The sequence below is a fragment of the Salvelinus alpinus genome, chromosome 12 (assembly GCF_045679555.1).
Source record: "Salvelinus alpinus chromosome 12, SLU_Salpinus.1, whole genome shotgun sequence".
Classification (NCBI taxonomy): domain Eukaryota; kingdom Metazoa; phylum Chordata; class Actinopteri; order Salmoniformes; family Salmonidae; genus Salvelinus; species Salvelinus alpinus.
The window spans coordinates 56857687-56869045 of record NC_092097.1 but is presented as its reverse complement, the minus strand read 5'-3'; the positions used below and the strand labels follow the sequence as shown (position 1 = coordinate 56869045).

The 11359-nt window shown below is 42.8% G+C and overlaps 1 protein-coding gene across 2 annotated transcripts in view; it reads left to right on the top strand.

Annotated features, from left to right (window-relative positions):
• Positions 1-1376: 1376 nt before the first annotated feature.
• Positions 1377-11359, top strand: part of LOC139536398 (uncharacterized) — a 68145-nt gene continuing 58162 nt past the window's right edge. For both annotated transcript variants that reach the window (XM_071336903.1, XM_071336900.1), the window contains exon 1: positions 1377-1943. The gene's annotated coding sequence lies outside the window, so the exon portion shown is untranslated. The remainder of the gene's footprint in view (positions 1944-11359) is intronic.

Below are 11359 nucleotides of genomic sequence, written 5' to 3'. Positions count from 1 at the left end.
GTTATGAATACGTTTAGAAGTTACTGGGAACTGATGAAATTTGACATAAGGCTTTTGGCTATTTCAATGACACTGACAGACTCTACTTTTCCAAGCCCAGACGTCACCATTTTCGACACCTCGAACGGTTTTCCCACATACTCATCCTTACTCAACAAACGCATCCCAACAAGAAACGATTCATTATCTTTTACACACGTATCCTCCACTCCAATGTTAGACAATTTCGTTTTTGTTCCAGTTTTCGATATTACTGTTGTCCATTCAGAACATTTGTCTTCACCAAATTTACTCGACGCGCTACTTAATTCGAACTCCGCATCTACTTCCTCCACATACTGAGTTTAGGGCTGAATGGGAGTCCAGTCGCGGGTAGTGGGAGAGGATGGAACTAGGTGAAACTGGGCCGACATTCTGCAAATTTTCTCATCGATTTAAACATCTGGGCCCACAAAACTTAAGAAGCTTTTTAAGAAAGAAAAAACGAGAAGTTCGTAAGATAGTAAAGTGCAATTCCTCAACAATATCTTTAAGATTTTATGATTTTCTTGAAAACTTCACAAATATCTTCTTATGAATCATCTTAAAATGTTTGTTGCTAGGCAACCAATTTAGCTAGCTATCTAGCTAGCAATGACATGTTCGATTATTTCCTTCTGAGATGACTGTTCTAAAACATGTTCTTGGGTTTAAATCAATACCGAAACTTTCAGATGAAGTTTGTGAGTGAATTTAACATGTTCTATTGCTTTCATGAGCTTATTCTCTCACTGCCCATAGTTTATCTTGGATTTAAGAACATTTACAATTACTTTTTTATTTTCAAGAATCTAATTTCTTCTTAACTTTTTGCTTAAGGAGAAACATGAGAAATAGCGCAATAGATTTTCCAATAACCTTTTTGAGGAATAGCAATTTTGCTTAATTTCATTCTTAAGTCTATAGTTAAGGAAAAAATGCCAGTTAAGAAGACATTTCTTCTTAATAAGGTTTTGTGAATCTGGGCCCAGATCTCACTACATTTTGCTGTTCCCAAAACTAGAATCTGTTACGAACACAATGCATTAAGTTGTATAGAATTTACGTTTTTCAAAAGTTTAAAAAATTGCGATGTTTAGAAGGAGTGCATGGTCAAATATAATTTGTGCACACGCTCACTATACAGAGGAGGCGTTCCCTAACGGAAATATGCAAATATATGACACAACGCGCCAATAGGATCTCGTGCTTGGCTTACTTACTTACTTGTTCCGCCCACTATGCTTCATCAGCTACCGCTATAAACGACACATATGAACGATCTTGGAGTAGTTATAAAATGTCTTTGCTAGCGTCAGCCCTACAATTTAACCAATCACCGACGAAGGGGCGTTGACTAAGGCTATCGAACTTCGGCTTGCCTGCAGAAGAAGAAAAAAAATGTCGTGTGCACGAACATCCGACAAAAACCGTTACCGAAGACCAAAACCGTCACAAAATGTCGTCATAATATATGCCGTACCGAACTGTTTTGGATGCGAAGCATGCCGTTATTAGACGGGAGAATGACACACACATATATTCTTGCCTGAACTGAGGGACCCGAATTAGCTATTGTGCTAAACCGAGTCGCTGCTAACTAGCTAGCTGGTTATCGTGTGTTTTAGTCAGACATTTAGCTAACGTTAGCTAAGGATACAGAGTACCTATCATCTGAATACCCTTTCTCAGGTTGCAAGCACGTCCTAGCTAGTTAGCCATGTTGACTTGTAGCGAACATTAACTACACCGATTTAAGTCAACGTTTGCTAGCTAAAATGCAGTCACACAGGCTACAAGTTATCTGCTAACGCGTTAGCTAGCTAAGGTTATTTCGGTTCGGCTACGGTAGGCAGGGGTCTGTCCTGTTTGCCCTCCGTTTTGGGGTTTGCTTTCATCTGTCAAACTGAGGATTCACAAACCTGGTAAGTAAACAACGTTAGCTAACATTGGTATAATGTGTAATGTTAGCGTAGTTGTGAAACTAGATAGCGAGCATTGCCAAAAACGTGTTTTAGCTACCTAATATAGCCAAATATGTTTATCTAGCTGAGGTATGCTTTATCCAATAAGGACTTTAGCTAACGTACATATTTTGGTGGGCTAACTGGCAAGCTAACGTCATACTCCTCGCACAATGTAATCAGCTAACGTTACAATCTGTATCTTTGCCAGGGTTGGTTGTTGATACCGCAATGACTGATATAAACATGAATGTTATGTTTGCTGTAGCTATCCATCTGCGATAGAACCTTTTGAAAAACATCAACAATTTGAGTGTTAGGGCAGTAAATAACTGCTCACACTCAAAGCCTCCATCGTGCAATGAAAACATGTCACGTCGGTATTCAGCTGTGACAACCTATGGTCATAATGTAACACTGGAGGAGCAAGTGTGACTTAATCTGCCTCATATTTAAATATGAAGGATGGTATTGTCAAAATAACGCTCAGTGTGTATAGATATTTACTACATATAGGCCTATCATATATTCATTAATGTGCTTATCCTTCCCATTTTCTGCCCGTGTATTTAGTGCCTCTGAGGATGTGGTAAAGGGATATTAGTTATCGAAAACCGTATGTGTAGTGTTTTCAGCGGTTACATTCGCCCACATTTGGCTCCATGTCAACTACAATTCCGACGCTGTGTTTTTAACGTTTAGAGCAGTTTTGCACATATCCACAAGCTGTATGTGCCTCCAGTTGACAAACTACACTAACTCTCCAGTTGCGCTTACACACAGGTGATCGGAGCACGCTAGATAGCTATGAAAAGCCAACTGACATTTACTCATGAGGTGCTGACCTGCTGCACACTCTACAACCACTGTGATTATTATTTGACCCTGCTGGTCATCTTTGAACATCTGGGCCATGTACTGTTATAATCTCATCCCGGCACAGCCAGAAGAGGACTGGCCACCCCTCAGAGCCTGGTTCCTCTCCAGGTTTCTTCCTAGGTTCCTGCCTTTCTAGGGAGTTTTTCCTATCCACCGTGCTTCTACATCTGCATTGCTTGCTTTTTGGGGGTTTTAGACTGGGTTTCTGTATAAGTACTTTGTGACATCGGATGATGTAAAAAGGGCTTTATAAATACATTTGATTATTTTATAATTAGCACAGGTGGCTGCATATGTCTTCTGTCTGTCTTTCGTAGTAACATGGAGATATGGCTATGTGGGAACACTAATAAAGGTGTGTAGTAATTTAACCTTTTTGTTTAAAAAAAAGATACATTCCTTATGTTTCCTAAAACGTACAACAAGCGATGCATGTTAATGTTTAGAGTAAGTGCCGGGGCTCCCCACGGTCAGAAGACACCATCATCAGTAGGGGCTGAAGCAGTTAGCATCTATGAATGTGGTAGGGGGATATCAGTTGAATGATTTATGTGATCACATATTAGGAGCAAATCCAGCTGTGGCTTTTGAAAAGCCAGTTGGTCCTGTCATGTCCACAGTGTGTCATTCTGATGGCCTGTCCCGCCGGGACATCCTAGAGTTGCTGCCTGCCCCACATGCTGTGCTGTGCCCCATCAATTAGCATGTGTCACCTGTTGAATGTGTCTCTGTGACAAATGTTATTCTTTTCACATGCAGCGTCCCTATATACGTTCCCCTCTAGAGGTCACCCACCTAGCCTGTCTTTCTGGCTCCTGTGTGCTGGCTGACCTCACTGGAGTACTGAAGTTGACAGTGGTGTTGAGATGGGGGATGGGGGGGTGGGGTGTTTGAGTGGCATTGCGTAGACATAGCTGTTGTTGAAGGATATCGCTGAAGGCTAGGGGCCTAACCCATTATGGTTGGTGTCTTGGGAAGGGGAAAAGGCCTTAGTATTGTGCTGTTTTAACTGTTTGGTTTCTGTCACTCTGCACAGCTCTCTTTCTTCAAAAGCATAATCCCATAAAGAGAGAAATCACACGCCACTGATGAAACTACATGTTATGCTGGTAGAAAGACAACAATTGCATAGTAAACATTGGGTCAGCAAAAGCAATATACATTTGCAGACTTGCATGTTGTAAGTTATGACATGTCTGTGAGTGTGAGAAGATGTTGATTAAGCATTTATTTTTATTTTTATATAAAGCTTTTTTAACAAGCGTCCCCAGCAGTTAACCTACATGCCCATTCAATAGGCCTCCCTCCACCCAGCTATTGCACATGCTCATTCAAAACCTCCACCTCTAGTCTAAATATATATACAGTGGGGAGAACAAGTATTTGATACACTGCCGATTTTGCAGGTTTTCCTACTTACAAAGCACGTAGAGGTCTGTCATTTTTATCATAGGTACACTTCTACTGTGAGAGTCGGAATCTAAAACAAAAATCCAGAAAATCACATTGTATGATTTTTAAGTAATTAATTTGCATTTTATTGCATGACATAAGTATTTGATACATCAGAAAAGCAGAACTTAATATTTGGTACAGAAACCTTTGTTTGCAATTACAGAGATCATACGTTTCCTGTAGTTCTTGACCAGGTTTGCACACACTGCAGCAGGGATTTTGGCCCACTTCTCCATACAGACCTTCTCCAGATCTTTCAGGTTTCGGGGCTGTCGCTGGGCAATACGGACTTTCAGCTCCCTCCAAAGATTTTCTATTGGGTTCAGGTCTGGAGACTGGCTAGGCCACTCCAGGACCTTGAGATGCTTCTTACGGAGGCACTCCTTAGTTGCCCTGGCTGTCTGTTTCGAGTCGTTGTCATGCTGGAAGACCCAGCCACGACCCATCTTCAATGCTCTTACTGAGGGAAGGAGGTTGTTGGCCAAGATCTCGCGATACATGGCCCCATCCATCCTCCCCTCAATACGGTGCAGTCGTCCTGTCCCCTTTGCAGAAAAGCATCCCCAAAGAATGATGTTTCCACCTCCATGCTTCACGGTTGGGATGGTGTTCTTGGGGTTGTACTCATCCTTCTTCTTCCTCCAAACACGGCGAGTGGAGTTTAGACCAAAAAGCTCTAGTTTTGTCTCATCAGACCACATGACCTTCTTCCATTCCTCCTCTGGATCATCCAGATGGTCATTGGCAAACTTCAGACGGGCCTGGACATGCGCTGGCTTGAGCAGGGGGACCTTGCGTGCGCTGCAGGATTTTAATCCATGACGGCGTAGTGTGTTACTAATGGTTTTCTTTGAGACTGTGGTCCCAGCTCTCTTCCGGTCATTGACCAGGTCCTGCCGTGTAGTTCTGGGCTGATCCCTCACCTTCCTCATGATCATTGATGCCCCACGAGGTGAGATCTTGCATGGAGCCCCAGACCGAGGGTGATTGACCGTCATCTTGAACTTCTTCCATTTTCTAATAATTGCACCAACAGTTGTTGCCTTCTCACCAAGCTGCTTGCCTATTGTCCTGTAGCCCATCCCAGCCTTGTGTAGGTCTACAATTTTATCCCTGATGTCCTTACACAGCTCTCTGGTCTTGGCCATTGTGGAGAGGTTGGAGTCTGTTTGATTGAGTGTGTAGACAGGTGTCTTTTATACAGGTAACGAGTTCAAACAGTTGCAGTTAATACAGGTAATGAGTGGAGAACAGGAGGGCTTCTTAAAGAAAAACTAACAGGTCTGTGAGAGCTTCAGACACAAGTGATAAGATAAGATTCAGACACAAGTGACATTTCATTGAGACTTGTCTCACACCAAGCCATAGTTCAGTTGTCCATGAGAAAGTCTACTCATGCAACACAGGCCCCTCAGGGCCACTCCACATCACCAAGTCCAAATATAGAATGTACATATAGTTGCCTCCATTTTAAGTGTGAATATGCAAGATGAAAAGTATAAAGACAAAGCGAGCACAAAAGTTTAAAAAGCGTAAAACTAAAAATAAGACATTCAGCGAGTCTCAGGGATGCAGTGTCATAGATCAAAGGTCTTTGTTCTCAATTTTCCAATATTTCTCTCCTGTTTAAAAAAAAATTATACAGTAACTATTAACAGGTGAACAGATGGATTGTATTACAGTACCAGATGTTTCCACTTTGACCATTGAACAAAATCAGACCTTAACGATGTTATATATATACTCAATCCATTTTGACAGTCACTATGAATCCATTTGTTCCTGTAGTCTCAGAGAAAAGGTCAGCCTCTCCATCGCATAGATCTCATGTTATCCATTCACCTACCAACGGACGCCTTTGATTCTAACCGTTATTAGGGCTTTCTTACTTGCTAGTAGGTGTATTCCCAATCAAGCGTGTTCCCTGAATATATATCTATTTTTAAATGTAACCTTTTATTTAACTAGGCAAGTCAGTTAAGAACAAATTCTTATTTACAATGACAGGCTACCGGGGAACAGTGGGTTAACTGCCTTGTTCAGGGGCAGAATGGCAGCTTCTTTTTACCTCGTCAGCTCGGTTGATTCGATCCAGTAACCTTTCAGTTAATGGCCCAGCGCTCTAACCAGTAGGCCCCTGAATACAGAACCTCACCTCTGCATGGGACATCAGCCTTAAATATGTCTTCCATGCATCTTTGCACGTCCTGCCAGTATGATACAAGCTTAGGGCGTTCGCAAAATATGTGGTAATGGTTTGCCTCATTGTACCCACATGATGTCCAACACCCCGTTCCACTACTCTGATGTCTTTCTGTAAGTAACAAATAGTAACAAATAGTTTAACAGCAGCAGTCAAATAACAATAGAGAGGCTATATACAGGGGGTACCAGTACATATATACCCGTATGTACCGATATACTTAACTTCTATAACAGTGTATGATTTAAAAAAATGTGATGCGTCGTGTGTAACGTTCATTTTTATAGTTTACTTTGCTACATGAGTCATTTCTAGCTCTCTCCATGCCGCTTTCAGTCTGCATGGTCAATCCAGCACATGCAACAATGTTGATGGTAAAGGTCGACCGATTATGATTTTTCAATACCGATTATTGTAGGACCAAAAAAGCCGATACCGATTTAATCGGCCAATTTAAAATAAAAAAATATATTAAAAAATAATATTTATAATAAAAAGAAAATTACAAAAAAATGTGTTAGTAAAAATGCCAATTACAACCATACTGAATGAAAACTTATTTTAACTTAATATAATACATAAATAAAATCAATTTAGCCTCAAATAAATAATGAAACATGTTCAATTTGGTTTTAATAATGCAAAAACAAAGTGTTGGAGAAGAAAGTAAAAGTGCAATATGTGCCATGTAAGAAAGCTAACGTTTAAGTTCCTTGCTCAGAACATGAGAACATATGAAAGCTGGTGGTTCCTTTTAACATGAGTCTTCAATATTCCCAGGTAAGAAGTTTTATGTTGTAGTTATATTATAGGACAATTTCTCTCTATACGATTTGTATTTCATATACCTTTGACTATTGGATGTTCTTATAGGCACTTTAGTATTGCCAGTGTAACAGTATAGCTTCCGTCCCTCTCCTCGCCCCTACCTGGGCTCGAACCAGGAACACATCGACAACAGCCACCCTCGAAGCAGCGTTACCCATCGCTCCACAAAAGCCGCGGCCCTTGCAGAGCAAGGCGAACAACCACTCCAAGTCTCAGAGCGAGTGACGTTTGAAACGCTATTAGCGCGCACCCCGCTAACTAGCTAGCCATTTCACATCGGTTACACCAGCCTAATCTCGGGAGTTGATAGGCTTGAAGCACAGCAAAGAGCTTCTGGCAAAACGCAGGAAAGTGCTGTTTGAATGAATGCTTACGAGCCTGCTGGTGCCTACCATCGCTCAGTCAGACTGCTCTATCAAATCATAGACTTGGTTTTAACATAATAACACACAGAAATACGAGCCTTAGGTCATTAATATGGTCGAATCCGGAAACTATCATCTCGAAAACAAAACATTTATTCTTTCGGTGAAATACGGAACCGTTTCGTCTTTTATCTAACGGGTGGCATCCATAAGTCTAAATATTCCTGTTACATTGCACAACCTTCAATGTTATGTCATAATTACGTAAAATTCTGACAAATCAGGCGGCCCAAACTGTTGCATATACCCTGACTCTGCGTGCAATGAACGCAAGAGAAGTGACACAATTTCACCTGGTTAATATTGCCTGCTAACCTGGATTTCTTTTAGCAAAATATGCAGGTTTAAAAATATATACTTCTGTGTATTGATTTTAAGAAAGGCATTGATGTTTATGGTTAGGTACAGTCGTGCAACGATTGTGCTTTTTTCGCAAATGCGCTTTTGTTAAATCATCCCCCGTTTGGCGAAGTTGGTTGTCTTTGTTAGGAAGAAATAGTCTCCACAGAGTTCGCAACGAGCCAGGTTAGCAGGCAATATTAACTAAATATGCAGGTTTAAAAATATATAATTGTGTATTGATTTTAAGAAAGGCATTGATGTTTATGGTTAGGTACACATTGGAGCAAGACAGTCCTTTTTTGCGAATACGCACCGCATCGATTATATGCAACGCAGGACACGCTAGATAAACTAGTAATATCATCAACCATGTGTAGTTAACTAGTGATTATGATTGATTTATTGTTTTTTATAAGATAAGTTTAATGCTAGCTAGCAACTTACCTTGGCTTCTTACTGCATTCACGTAACAGGCAGTCTCCTCGTGGAGTGCAATGTAATCAGGTGGTTAGAGCGTTGGACTAGTTAACTGTAAGGTTGCAAGATTGAATCCACGAGCTGACAAGGTAAAAATCTGTCATTCTGCCCCTGAACAAGGCAGTTAACCCACCGTTCCTAGGCCGTCATTAAAAATAAGAATGTGTTCTTAACTGACTTGCCTAGTTAAATAAAGGATAAATAAAGGTATAAAAATTCGGCCAAATCGGTGTCCAAAAATACAGATTTCCGATTGTTATGAAAACTTGAAATCGGCCCTCATTCCGATTTAATCGGTCGACCTCCAGTTGATGGCAACAATGCTGTTTTCACTTTAATTCTGCATATAAATCCAGTAGTGTTCTATAATGACACTATTAGTTGTGTTGCTTACATCTGCAAACAGCTAGTTTGTCTTTTTCTTAGCAATTTGGGACCTAAATCTTGTTAGCCGCTAATGCTAATCGCTAGGTAGCTAGCTAATGTACTGAGTCAGAGCAAACATAATTAGTTGTACAGCCTGATAATACCACTGATGGTATAGACCTGCAGTGAGGGGAAAAAATATTTGATCCCCTGCTGATTTTGTACGTTTGCCCACTGACAAAGAAATGATCAGTCTATAATTTTAATGGTAGGTTTATTTGAACAGTGAGAGACAGAATAACAACAAAAAAATCCAGAAAAACATTTGTCAAAAATGTTATACATTGATTTGCATTTTAATGAGGGAAATAAGTATTTGACCTCCCCCTCAATCAGAAAGATTTCTGTCTCCCAGGTGTCTTTTATACAGGTAACGAGCTGAGATTAGGAGCACACTCTTTAAGGGAGTGCTCCTAATCTCATCTTGTTACCTATATAAAAGACCTGTCCACAGAAGCAATCAATCAATCAGATTCCAAACTCTCCACCATGGCCAAGACCAAAGAGCTCTCCAAGGATGTCAGGGACAAGATTGTAGACCTACACAAGGCTGGAATGGGCTACAAGACCATCGCCAAGCAGCTTGGTGAGAAGGTGACAACAGTTGGTGCGTTTATTCGCAAATGGAAGAAACACAAAATAAACTGTCAATCTCCCTCGGCCTGGGGCTCCATGCAAGATCTCACCTCGTGGAGTTGCAATGATCATGAGAACGGTGAGGAATCAGCCCAGAACTACACGGGAGGATCTTGTCAATGATCTCAAGGCAGCTGAGACCATAGTCACCAAGAAAACAATTGGTAACAACATCCACGACCCATTTAAATAAATAAAAATTCAATCCCTTGATATGTTTTGGCCATATCACCCAGCCCGACCTGAAGGGCCCTCGTGTTGAGGATCAGTGTGGCGGATGTGTTGTTACCTACTCTTACCACCTGGGGGCGGCCCGTCAGGAAGTCCAGGATCCAGTTGCAGAGGGAGGTGTTTAGTCCCAGGGTCCTTAGCTTAGTGATGAGCTTTGAGAGCACTATTGTGTTGAACGCTGAGCTGTTGTCAATGAATAGCCGTCTCACGTAGGTGTTCCTTTTGTCCAGGTGTGAAAGGGCAGTGTGGAGCGCAATAGAGATTACATCATCTGGATCTGTTTGGGCAGAATGCAAATCGGAGTGGGTCTAAGGTTTCTGGGATTATGGTGTTGATGTGAGCCATAACCAGCCTTTCAAAGCACTTCCTTCATGGCTGTTGACGTGAGTGCTACGGGTCGGTAGTCATTTAGGCAGGTTACCTTAGTGTTCTTGGGCACAGGGACTATGGTGGTCTGCTTGAAACATGTTGGTATTACAGACTGAGTCAGGGAGAGGTTGAAAATGTCAGTGAAGACACTTGCCAGTTGGTTAGGTCCAGGTTCAACATTGTAGTTACTCCACTATATGAACCTAATTGACAGAGTGAAAAGAAGGCATCCTGTCCTGGACCTGTTCTGTCACCACGCTAAAGAGGCTTATTAGGGTCACCTCTTCCTCTCTCTCTCCCGCTCCCCTCTCTCTCTCCTCTCTCCTCTCGCTCCCGCTCCTCCTCTCTCGCTCCTCCTCTCTCTCTCTCTCTCTCGCTCCTCCTCTCTCTCGCTCCTCCTCTCTCTCGCTCCTCCTCTCTCTCGCTCCTCCTCTCTCTCGCTCCTCCTCCTCTCTTTCTCTCGCTCCTCCTCCTCTCTTTCTCTCGCTCCTCCTCCCCTCTCTCTCTCGCTCCTCCTCCCCTCTCTCTCTCCTCTCTTTCTCTCGCTCCTCCTCCTCTCTTTCTCTCGCTCCTCCTCCCCTCTCTCTCCCGCTCCCCTCTCTCTCTCCTCTCTCCTCTCGCTCCCGCTCCTCCTCTCTCGCTCCTCCTCTCTCTCTCTCTCTCTCGCTCCTCCTCTCTCTCGCTCCTCCTCTCTCTCGCTCCTCCTCTCTCTCGCTCCTCCTCTCTCTCGCTCCTCCTCTCTCTCGCTCCTCCTCCTCTCTTTCTCTCGCTCCTCCTCCTCTCTTTCTCTCGCTCCTCCTCCCCTCTCTCTCTCGCTCCTCCTCCCCTCTCTCTCTCGCTCCTCCTCCCCTCTCTCTCTCGCTCCTCCTCCCCTCTTTCTCTCGCTCCTCCTCCCCTCTCTCTCTCGCTCCTCCTCTCTCTCTCTCTCGCTCCTCCTCTCTCTCTCTCTCGCTCCTCCTCTCTCTCTCTCTCGCTCCTCCTCTCTCTCTCTCTCGCTCCTCCTCTCTCTCTCTCTCGCTCCTCCTCTCTCTCTCTCTCGCTCCTCCTCCCCTCTCTCTCTCGCTCCTCCCCCTCTCTCTCTCTCTCTCTCTCGCTCCTCCCCCTCT